The sequence below is a fragment of the Anser cygnoides genome, chromosome 1 (assembly GCF_040182565.1).
Source record: "Anser cygnoides isolate HZ-2024a breed goose chromosome 1, Taihu_goose_T2T_genome, whole genome shotgun sequence".
Classification (NCBI taxonomy): Eukaryota; Metazoa; Chordata; class Aves; order Anseriformes; family Anatidae; genus Anser; species Anser cygnoides.
Genome location: NC_089873.1, coordinates 72,092,990 through 72,105,662, shown reverse-complemented (window position 1 = coordinate 72,105,662; position 12,673 = coordinate 72,092,990). Strand labels below are relative to the sequence as shown.

The 12,673-nt window shown below is 39.1% G+C and overlaps 1 protein-coding gene across 6 annotated transcripts in view; it reads right to left on the bottom strand.

Annotated features, from left to right (window-relative positions):
- The window catches only part of DUSP16 (dual specificity phosphatase 16), a 67,989-nt gene that overhangs the window by 46,730 nt on the left and 8,586 nt on the right, over positions 1–12,673 (bottom strand). Inside the window, exons 2-4 of one of the 6 annotated variants that reach the window (XM_066999829.1) lie at positions 7,112–7,233; positions 3,434–3,499; positions 2,412–2,486 (exon numbers count right to left, since the gene is read on the bottom strand). The exons of 2 other annotated variants lie outside the window; for them this stretch is intronic. The gene's annotated coding sequence lies outside the window, so the exon portion shown is untranslated. The remainder of the gene's footprint in view (positions 1–2,411; positions 2,487–3,433; positions 3,500–7,111; positions 7,234–12,673) is intronic. 3 more of the 6 variants (XM_048053638.2, XM_048053635.2, XM_048053639.2) reach the window with 3 other exon arrangements.

The window sequence follows — 12,673 nt, the reverse complement described above, 5'->3', positions numbered from 1 at the left end:
ATGTAACATGTTTAGGAAAGCATCCTACTCAGTCAGGAAAAGGCGCATTATCTCACGCTCATTGCCAGCACCACATTAAATTCCAGTTATTCTATGAAAGAAAACGCCTGGACTTGCTTCACAAGAAGGGCATCCAGCTGATCCCTGCTATTACTGTTGTATCTGCAACTGCCCAAGGATACAGGAAAGGCAGGTCTCACAAGGAGAGGGAACATCTTTTCTGAGACCAGTTAATATGGAGAGAGGAGAGGGAGGGAACAAACTCCAGAATGCACAAACCCTTCCTCTCACACATGGACGTGAAACGGAACCAAGTTGTGACACAGGAACAGAAGCCTAGACTGCCAAAACATCTCCACATCCAGCCTGTCCCTCTTCCCAAACAGGAAAACAAGAAGTCCAAAGCACATCCCGAAGTATGTCATTAATTACCCAATGAATCACATTTCTTATGGAAACATTCTGGCTGAAGCAACATCACTGAAAACATGCAATACAAGACAAAAAGAAACTGAAAAGATCCTCAAAGAAAGAACACTACCACCCTGACTCTGAATCCATGGAATTAACACCAAAACAAGAAAATCATGGAGTCATCACAAAATTACCAGATACATAGAAAGCATTTCCCACATCTTGACTCCTACTAATCCTTTGCTATTTGATAAATTACCTGCCCCTCTACTATACAGGGTCTAACCATGTTATCTCAGTCCCCCTCCTAAACAAACTTTTCTCTGAGTTAATCCAATAGTTTATCATTAACAAAACTTGACCTGGATTTACCTTTACATTCACAGTTCTTATTTCAAACTTCAAGTAGGGTTTGCATTCCTAAGACTTTGCCCATCTTCCCCAAATCAATCCATTTAAACAACAACAAAATTCACTCTCCGTACAAAACTCTTACAGCCCCTGTCTGGAAAAAGTTTGCATTTTGAAAACAAAACAAAACCAGCACACACACCCCAACACAGAGACGCTCACACAAAAGATGATGGTTTCCTTAAAAATGCGTTTTCAGGTTACCTAAAAAACTCTGACCATTCCAAGCTACATATAAAACCAAATTTCTTTTCCTTCACTTCTAAGATTTGATGTAAAAATACCTGTGACAATGACAGTAGGTGAGATTAGACACAATTGCTTTTGTATAGTTATGACAGCAACAGGTAGAGTTCATGTGTTTGTTGCCTGCTTTTGTTTTTTTCATTCTATTTGGATTGTGAATAAACGTTAGCTAGATAACTTGCCACCTACAATGGTATTAATTCCTACTAACGAATGCCAAAATTGTTTCAGATATGCAGACTTAGGTGAGAAATCTCTTCCAGAAAAAAACTCATCTCCAATTTAAATCGCTGATATGATTATAGCACAGGTCAAAATGTGCAGGAAAACAGTTTAACACAACCACAAAGCCAGAGGTCACTGCTTGCTCTCCTCAGGAAAGAAAGGAAGGAGAAGCACTCCTCCCACCCCCCTTCAGGCTTCTTCCTCTGCAGCCACCACACAAGGCTCAAGCTTGATGCTTAGGCACACACTTCTGAAATCAAATCACCCAAAACCCGGAAGCTGGAAAAATCAAGCACAAATCCAAATACATTTTTAGAATGTCCGAATCTTAATTCAGCTTAGACTGCTTTGCAACAGGCAAAAGAAAAAAAAAAAAGAAAAAAAAAATAACACCTCTGACAGATCTGAAAGAAAATGCATCTGGTCTTCCTGTAGCTACAATGCTTATCCAGGACTAAAGCATTCTTCTTACTCATGTTCTTGCCACCAGCTTTAAAGCATAGTTTTGCCCAGTTTTCTGGCACTTTGTTGAAAGCATATATCTTCTTGAGAACAACCTTCAGGTTTTGCAAGGAGCCTAGTCATCAGAGGTATGCCTTTTGGTATGCTTATGGCCACATGCCTGAATTTTAGTCAAAAAGCAAGAAGATGCAGGTGTTATTGTTTTTAAATGTGTTTGGCAGCTAAATTCTCCCAATATTCTACATGCATTGGGCAAGATGCTTCAGTGCAGGGACATATAATCTGTCATGCAGAGAAGAGATGTCTAAATCCAAGACTCCTGAGCTAGCTCTGAACAAAACCAACAACTTAGTGTTCAAGCTAGCCTTGATAGAAAGGAGAGTCTATTTGCACAGGCTTACCCTATGGCACAGCTACAGAGCTTTCCAAACCTGAGCCACCCACTGTCTCCACAGCACTCCCCAGTGTAGGGCAGATGGACTAGGCTGAGCATCTCAAGCTGCACTGCCATATCCCGAATGATTTGTTCTGTAATTGCTGCTGTATGCAATTTCAGTACCAAACACCAACAAAAGCAGATGATTTCTTAAGCTTGTGTTATTCTTTCTGCTCAAACATGCAGAACAGGAATAAGGACTGGAGAATAATCTTACCACCAGCACACAGAAGTTGCTGCAGACAGCAGGGGTAGTCTGTATTCAGAGTTGAGTGAGAATATGCTGGAATGACTGAAAGAGAAGAGAAGGACACTATTTCCCCAAAAAGATGAACCTGACTACTAGATATTGAACCACAAAACTTACAGTTGTCCCCAAGAGTTGATGTAACTTTGGCTTTAACCATGCCAAGCTCACTGCTTGCATGGGAAAGGAGGACCTGTCCCCATAGAGGATTACTGCTCTATTGGTACAAATTGTGTAAAACCTCAGATTAAGAACTCCTTCCAGAGAGTTTGCAGAGTTGAGTGCCCTGGAATTAGAAAGCAACAGCATGAAGACTGCTCGTGCAACCCCTGCATGCACCTTCCTCATTCCTATGCAGCACAGCAGGGACGCAGGTTACATAACTGCGTTCCTCGGGGCGGTACTCGCTCCGTCAGGGAGTAATTATTTAACCAAGATCCCATCTGCTCCACATTCCCATTAAAGAAAATCTTATGCAAAAAGGTAAGAGCTTGGCTGTGAGTCCTTGGCCCAAATATCCTCTTACCAGCACCGTGCTGCATGCCAGGTCATCACTATTTGTACTTCAGAAGGCTGCAGCTGACAGACTGTGCCAAATCCAAAGAACTTTGTCATTAAAAGAAAAACGTTAAAGCTAACAGTAGGAAGTGCTTTCCATGCTTTATTAATCCTGTCAAACTATACTACACAGACAATTACAATTAACAAAAGTATTCTTAGGAAGTTTAGTGAGAGCTTTGGAGCTACAGTTTCTCTGCTTCAAGTACACTGGATCTAGGAAAACAGAAGGGGACAAGATTCCTCTTGCTGGGCTTTAGCCCCTCACAAATGCAAAAAGGAAACTTCCCCACTCCATACAGCAGCATAAGAGGTACAGATCTAACTGGAACTTCTGCTTGTCTTCCCGCCTACAAGTGGGCAGCGCCGTTACTACCGGCACTTGAGCTTGTAACCACAGAAAAGCACAATCCTTTTCTGCATTAGCTACTCACAGGCACATAAGGACTTTCTTCCAAAAGGCGCGAGTAGACAAAGCTCACAAGCTTCAGGAAGAACATCTGAAAAAAAAAAACCTCGTGCTGTCATCACCATAGAATCCTATCATGTCATCACATGCAATAGAATCACCCTCTTCTTCACTGCATTTTGAACTTACTACTATATATAACACCCATGGCTTAAAGCAGTGCCTCCCAGACAGACAACCACCAACTGTCTAGGTAAGCACCTTTTAGCACATTTCTATTTTGACAAAGTCATAGCCATATCCAAAAGTTCTTTGGTGAATAACCAATACCAAGCTTAAAATCCATTTACATTTCTTTTTAGGGGTAAATGATCACAAAGGGCCAGACTAACTAAAAATCTAACTATGGGTACCTTCTTCGAGTGTTTTTAAGGCATGATCAAATCCTCCTGGGGCCTGCCACAAGCTATTTATCTATCCAGCAAGGCTACAGGCAATTCCCATGGTACTCCCTCCCACCCCTTCCTCTTCTCAGACATCTAAATGCATTCAGATTTATCCATGAGAAAGCTTCTCTAAAGAGCAAGTTCCATGTCTGAACCCTGGAATTAGATTATCAATAGTTCCTGACACAGACCAACTTGCAAAATCCAGCTGCAGACTACTGGTGACCCAAGCAGGAATGGTGCATAGTGCTACTAGAGCAGAAACATTGAGAGCTTTACAAAGAGAGCAGCACCATGCGAAGAGCCTGAGGGGAATGCTTCCATCAGGTTTACATAGATAGACATCTTCCGATTGTCTCACAACAATGAAGAAAACCTGGAAGTTGAATAATTATGATGGAGGAGAGCAACTCCAAGCCACCTTTTATGCTTCACAGGTTTCAACTAAACCATAAAGAACAAGAGGTTAAGCCTCCTGAAGTTCTGATAATTTTGTTACCTTGTTTGTATCATGATCAATCAATTTTGGTTTTGTTTTTGAATCCAGAGGTAGGTTACTTAATCCCTTATAAAACTATAAACACAGCTAAATCCTTTGAGGTTGATGGCCACACTAAGAGATAAATGAATCCTACACAAAGAACTCAATTAAAGGTTACTATTACATGTTAGCAACTGATGGGACTTTTTAAGGCAATGACAGGTCTGAAAATTGAATCAGAAAACTTGTTAATTTTGTTGCAGCTCTGGTTTTCCTAAAAAACAAACAAACAAACAAAAAACTTGAAAGCTCTGAAACTTAACTGCTGTTTAACACACACACACACCGTATTTCAGTAAATTCATAAAGAACACAGACGCAACACTAACCAAAAAGGAATTTGTCCTGCTGGAGCAGAAAAAAGTTTACATGAACTATGTTTTGGGGACTGTCAGGAACCACCATGTGTAATCCCATTATTTTGACACCTCAAAGTAAAGCCCATCACATCTTAGACTGCTGTCTCAAAATCTACATCTGTTAAAACCTCCACACCAAACCTAATCACACATTAAGGAAACAACCAATGCTTGTAACAGTCTCAACGGAAAAAGTAGAAAGACAGGAATTAACATCAGAAGTTACAGAAGAAAGGTGGTTTTGTTTGTTTAAGACTTACTTTGAAGATGTCATCTTGTGCATGGCAATTGTTTGCAGCCGTCAACAAAAATAAATTCTTGCTGTTAACAGAAGTGATCGAAGAGGCAGACAACTTACAGTATTACTATGCTTTCTTGTGGATTTTAACCTCCACGCATTGCAATAAAAACGGTGACAGAAAGAAAACAAGATTAACTAATGGCCAGTCTAGAATAACGTGTCACTAGCTAACGGCTTCACTTACAAATCAATTGCCTGCACATTTAAATCATGTTAAGTACCCTCCTGATGGAACTCAAAAATCCAGCTACAGCTGAGAGGCTCCCCTTTGCCATCAACTTACTTCATCTTCACAACAGATTTCTCCTCAGACTTCTACATCAAAGCTAGCAATGTATCCAGACCACTTTTTGGTGAGAATTAGGAGAATTTTAACAACATAAACGGATGAAAAACGCTTGCATAGGCACATGATACTAGCATAGGCTAGTAGCACAGTGGCGTCTCCTTTGGCCTTGACTATACCATTCACACCTACTCAGAATGCTATAGCAAATATAACTCTCCACACCAGCTCCTTTGACCAGATGAACACATCTTTATTTTCTTCTTGGGCTGTACAAGACAACATGAGGACCCACCTATCTCACACTCCTTCAAAATATGGCCTCAAAACCACTACTTTGTCACAATGAGGACTGTGGCAGCAGCAGTATGACTGGTGCTTGTTAGGTTGACAGAACTGCCCGGGTGAACACCATTCTTTCCTGCCTCTGGGGCCAAACAGAGCAGAATCCTTGGTCTGTGACTGGCCTCCTGGATTCTGCAATAAATATCTCCATTACTGCATAGAAGGGATACTCTAAAAGAAAGTGTATATTAAGTAAAAATAAGCTGTGACTTAGGATTTAGATGCCAAAGCAAACAAGATTAGTACTCCATAAAGAAAATAACTGAGTTATTTACCACTTTGGAGTTCTACCAAGTATTTGATATAACCAAGCTAAAGCCTAGGATTTTAGTATATTTTCATTACAACTTGTTTTTGAGTTTTGGGTCTCAGAATAGCACTGATTTTTTTGTAGAGGAAAGATGCAATCACTAATGCTTTTTCTCTACTTCTGGAGTAACACTTCTTAATCATTCCTTTTCACAACAGTAACCTTAAAAAAAAAAAAAAAGTATTTTGATAACAAGTTCCCTGTGCTTAGTGTTTCATACCAATTTTATGCTGGCAGACATGCCACATCATTCCAGACAGAGTTTATTTTCAAAATGGAAACCTATCAGGAAGGAATTTAGAGACTTACGTGCCCCAAATGAAGGGAAGACAGCTGACTCAGAAGTGGGAAGCATGCTATTACTATTTCATTCGCTTAGCTGGTAAAATGGCACTGGCATTACAAAATGTTTGAGGTCAGCTGAAGCACTCTATATATGAGGAACCATAAAGAATGCCATTAAGAATGAGGAGGAAGAATCTTTTCCTGGGACAAGAAAAAAAAAAAAACTTCAAGAAGCCTGTACGTGGCTGTTGGGACGGGAAGAACAAAAGGAAGGAGGAAGAATCTGGCACCTTTAATCCAGGAAAATATCAGAACTTCTGCAATTCTCACAAACCAAACAGGAATCACACAGTTACTATGGAAAAGGGGGAAGAGTCCAGTCAATTCTGTTTAAGAGATGGAAGTAAGGGAAATACCATGCCAAATGCAAGAGGAATTTGATTTGACAAAGGAGAATCCACATTTCAATTTAGTCTTTAAACCATGACAGGACACGGCAAGGGACATCTTTGGTTCCTTGTTTTTTCTTTACCTGGAAATAAGAAACCAAGCTTTCCCTCTGCTCTTCCCTGCAGTGATTTTAGTACTAAGTCAGAAAGCCAATTTATCATTTGTGTTAGCTCACCACTAAACAGCAGTGGCCATAATATAACCAAGTTCACCACACTCATGGAAGGAATCCTGTCAAAACTAGTACCATGCTGTTCAGTTTCAGAAATGGGGATTAAAACACCGCCAGTCCACAAGATCCTCAATTCAAGAAGAGAGGAAATTAAAAACTGCATGTTTAGCTCCCATCTGAGTCTAAAAGTTACAGAAGGTATACATACCACTTCACAAGGAAAGGGAACAGGAAGCCAGGGAAGAAAAGAGTCATTATGCTTAAATGGTAACATTTTCGTGAGGTTACACAGGCCAAATGAGTATATCCCAGAAAAATGTGAATCCAAGCCTGGGTAAAGAAACAGAAAGCAGAGTAAGTGACAGCAGACAGGAAAAAAAATGCCTTTGGAGAGCAAAGAGTATCAGACTGGAAAACATATCAAAATAATAATAAAAATCGTAAGAGCTAGTGCACAAAAATTGAAGGTTGCAATTAAATTTAATACTAACACAAGATAATAATAGCTGAAAAGGGAAAAATAGATTTCTTTGCAAGAGTCTCTCCCACACAGGATGCTTGCAAAAGATAAATTTGAGATAGACTAGGATGATCTACTGTCAGGACTGGCAAGTCTAATGAGAGATTTAAAAAAATGATTAATCAACAATAAGTCACCATGTCCCCACGATTTATGAGGGAATTAAAGAATGTAATGGCCAAGCAGATAACAGAAATATGTAATTCTCATTAAAGTGAGCTATTTCAGGAGAGGTACGAAGTGTTTGTAAAAACATGCTATAGGTGATATTAAATTAAAAAAAAAAATCAGGGAACTTCAGTACTAGGAAAACTTGTTTAAAAGTATCCACACAAAACATTTGGATAACCTGATGATAGGTGTAACTGAACATAAACAGGAAATGGGGGAGGACACAGAATCACCTTTCTATACCCCACCCAAACCCACCATTAAATTTACCCATGCAGCTTGGAGCATATCAACTCAATTGCTTAAAACAACCTTACGTAGACTTACTAAAAAGTCCATTTTGTAGTTGTCTATAGGAAAAAGTTCCAAAGATTTGGAATTATAAGAATTTTATAAGAAAATTATAAGAAAAATATAATACAACTATACACATGCACACCCACTCCCCACCAATGAGAAGATGGAAGAAACTCAGAGGATCCATAAATATTTAAAAAAAAAAAAAAGGCAAATTGAAGTCTGTGTTGACAGAAACAATACTGGACAAAGTTATCGGAAATTAACCGCTTTGTAAGTTAATTCTAGAGCTGTGGACCTGGCTAAACAGCAGAGCTGGGTTAATGGAAGGCTACTTCAGTTGGCTTGTTTGTATAAACCCATGTAAATTTGCTGCAAGCAAAACTGTCTACATGGTCAGAGGGGAAAAAAAAAGTCTCTTCCCTGATGGACAAAAGTCCTCAGCTGACAAAGTATCACCAGGAACAAGACTAGGGACAGCAATTTCATCACCAGCATGTTCTGGGTTCCGATCTGCCCTACATGTGATCTGCTGCAGCACCATCTCTTTCAGTGCAGATGCCTGGTGCCAAGCACATGCTTAACCCTGCAATATGGAAATACAAGCAGCCATACATCGACAGGAGCTCTGGCCAGCAGAACCTTTTCAATCTTGACATGACTCCACAATGATGATCCTGTTATCGCCATACTCTTACTTAAAGTAAATATAAAGAGCACTCAAAAAAAAAAAAAGAAAAAAAGACTGAAGGTGTACAAAACATACAGTGTTATGATTAAAAAGAAGTCAGAAACACCACCTGGAGAGGAGTGGAAATACTGAAGTGAGTTTTAGGTGAAATCAACACCTTCCCCCAAGCAGCTGGCAGAGATGACACAAACAATTAACAAGTAAGGAAAATTAGAATTCCATATGACAACTCCAAACATATGACAACACCAGTACCATTTAAATAATATAAGAAAAATACAAAATACAAAAATTAGACAGGGTAAAAACAAAAATAGGCATTACTAGCCATCCATTTAATAACAGTAAAGAGATTTTTTTTTATTTTACTGAATAAGTATGATATAAAAGAAATGTTTTAAAGTTTTCAGTAGAAAGGGATAAGGCTTTCATTATTTAATTTCCTTCTTAAGCCCAAGTAATGATCAGAAATCACATGCCTATTCAATTAGATACACTAAAAGCTACTGAATGTGCAAAATTTGTCTGCCTTCTTTAGATAACTACAACCACTAAAGCCACGTACTCAGTGTTTCATGACGACCATGTATCTGGATCTTCTCGCTCCGTTATACATGACCAGTCCAAGAAAACCTATCTGCAAGGCTGTTTTTCTCCCCTAGCTAATTAATTGCTTATCCTTTTATATAAAACACCAAAAAATCATTTTGAATAAAAGCTTTATAAAACATACGCTGTTCTGGACACAGTGTGTACATCTGTTATATATCTGTGTACATGTCTATATAGACAGACAGTCTGTACGTGTATGGACTCACATGTGTGTGTGTTTGTATATAAAGCAAACATATACACACATGCATGCATATACATCCTGCCATTTTTAAAGGAAGAGCTTCCTCACAGAACTCAAATACTGAATTTGCCAGGTCACAGACAAGAAGAGCTTCCACTGGAGTACAGGGCTCTGTGAGATGCCAGCAGCCCAGCCAAGCCAATCTGAATGTACAGTGGCAAATGAACAGTCACTGTTAGGATTTTACATTAAAACGATGGTTCCAGCCTTAGTTTCCAGTAGACAAATCCATCTCACAAATACACTTCTGGCTGCCCCAGCAGAAAGACAAGCTTGGAAAGGAATTTCTTTGAGTTTCCATAATCCTCTTCAGACTGCCACGAGATGCAATGGGCATACCTGCACTGTGGGATACAGCAACTCCAGGGATACCCTCACCTGGCTTGTGGGCCAAGCGGCTGCAAAGAGGAGCAAGAGATGGGTCTCTGAAGCAAGAAGAAATTATTTGGCTGGAGCAGAGTAAAGCACCAAGCCAATTTGCCTTACTGACAAAACTCTGACTGCTGTTACCTGCTACAGAGACACACGCTGCACTGCCCAAGCTGGACAGAGCTCCACTGGTTTCAGTGGATCCACGCTAATTTTCTCTGTTTTCACTTTTGTTGCTACTGAACCTACTTCTTTTGGTCAACAAGGGGAATAGGGAGTTGGGAAGAGTCCAGAGTAAAGGAGAGAACAGTCCACAGAGTATTTTACTTCTAAGACTTATGTATCCAAAGGGCATGTAATTTAAGGTCTGTCATAGAAGCGAATGACCACCTAGGGCCTATGAAACAGCACAACAGATTTTTGATCTGCTTCAAGCAAAACCTGACGAGGCTAGCTCATACAGCAAAACGGGCTACTTAAAAGACCATCCTCTGACTTCATCTCAGATGAAGTATGAACAGTCACAGAACTACCCCAGCAGCAGACTCAGGGCAGCAACTAGTGGCAGGGGCGCTGTGACCAGCAGCTGGACTCGGGAACCTTTTCTACTAGCACAGCTGCAGCAGGACACTGTCAATAGCCTTTACACTACTATTCTTCTGCTTTGTGTATTCAGATTAAAGCTCCCTGTGGCACTGACTAGTTGTCCTTGCAAAGCATTCACATCAATGGAAGCATGTAACAGAACCCAAAAATGTTAGAAGACAAATCACAGGAGCCTGGGGAAGCTTGTACATTTGTACATAGTTAGAGGACATCAGCTTCTTGAGCTGGATATATCCTAATAGTGAACACAAGATTTGCCAACCTTTTTTTTTTTTTTTTTTTAATAAAAGCTTATTTTCCATCTAGAGTAACTATATACATACCTGATTAAAAATAAAACAACACAAAATCCAACAGTAATTCACTGACAGCATGAAGAAAAATTCCGTTTCACAAAAAACAAACAAACAAAAAAACATTCTGTTTCACAACAGAAATGCATAGATAGGTCATTTTTCCCGTTCCTTCAAACCATCTCAGTTGCATTGAAAAACATGTATTTACGTGGATTTGGAAGTTTGCTATTTGAGGCCCATGTCTCTGAACCTTACAAGTTTCCAGCATGAAAATGTGGTCTGTAGGGCAACATTTTGAAACCAACTCTTTCTTAAATATTGACAAAGGCCTACTGATAAAGACAAAATATGTAAACCCATGCAATATTACTCTCCCAACAGCCACCATGCATTCTAAACCAGCATATATAGATTGGAACACATATCTGCAGTTACACGAATTATAAACCAAAACACAGACTCAGGAAGGCAAAATGCACTACTCATTACTGTTTAAATCTTTAGAAATTATTTTCTAGATGCACAAATAATATTTACTATCATGACCTCACTGGAAGCTACCCCTTTCGCTATATTTCCTAAAATTTATCCTTAGACTTTTATCAAATGTTTTTTCCTCATACACAGAGAAAATAACTCTTTTGTTATCTGCTAGTACAAGCTCAGTATTACTAGCAAAAGCGGAATGACCCTATCCTGTTGTCATATTACAAATGTGTTTCCTGTGCTTTAAAAGGCTCATCATCATGTACAACCAATGCAGAACTTTTTTTTTTTGAATAGTTGTCACCTCCGTTGCCTCCACATTCTTCCTTTTTCCCCCTTATTAGCCCATAGGGTGCCCTTTTCCCACAGATGATCAATACCTCTTTTCCATTATTCCCTGTTCCTTACGTATGTTTCCCTTCTCTAGTATTTCCACAGTGACAGAAGTCGATGCTGATAGCACAGAGATTTTGGAACTGGACATACTGTTTGAAGCTTCAGCTGCAGAAAGTGATAAGCCTGAGCATTTTTCCCACTAATGCAACTTAACAGCATTTTGAGTAAAAGCAGAAGGCTCACAGCTCTGTCCACATGTATCAGAAGATAGTACTGTATTTTGAGTTAAACATTTAAACATAAGTCAGCCTATTTTACTACTGGTGGTGAAGCTGAAAGATGTGGTTGGTTTCATTACTTTACCTTCTTAATATCACAAAGCAGCTGATCTATTTGATGAGTGTCCCAACTCCAACCGCCCCCCAAAAAAGTAATACTATTTTCTAGCAATAGGTAGACTCCTCCAGCTGTGCTTTGATGTATAACAATTGACATTTGAAAGGGAGAGACCTCTGAAGTAGGAAGTTACACTTGCATGCTTTGCCAATATAAACAGAAAAAACAGGTAAATAAGTGATAAGTAGCTGACAAAGAATAAGGTTTGGCTGTATTGAAAAGTAATACCACAGATGGACCAAACATTAAACACTCAATAGAAATGCCTTACTTTGGTGGATATAATAATAAGATTTTTGTAAGCACACTTTATAATTTAGTTAAGTAAAGATACGTAAAAATATGTGACTACAAGGTATTTACTCCAGTATCAGACAGGTTCCAAGTCAGGGAAAGCATAACATTAAAGTGTTTTTTTGTTTGTTTGGTTTTTTTTGTTTTGTTTGTTTTGTTTTGTTCTCTCTTCCCTCCCCTCCTCCCCCCAGACCTCTAGCATCTACCACAGACATGAAGTTTGATTTTTTTTGTATGAAATTGAACTGAAGATAACATATGTCAATACTCAGTTATAAGTATTTGTTGCACATGTACCCATCCCAAAAAAACAAATGCTCACTTCAGCCCCTCACCCCTGAATTATCAATGGAAAAATATATTTTTTTAGATTAATTGTCAAGCCATGAAAGACATTTTTCTGCCAAAGTAGATAGCCTCATCAAGGAAAGAGGGGGAAATAAATAAATCTA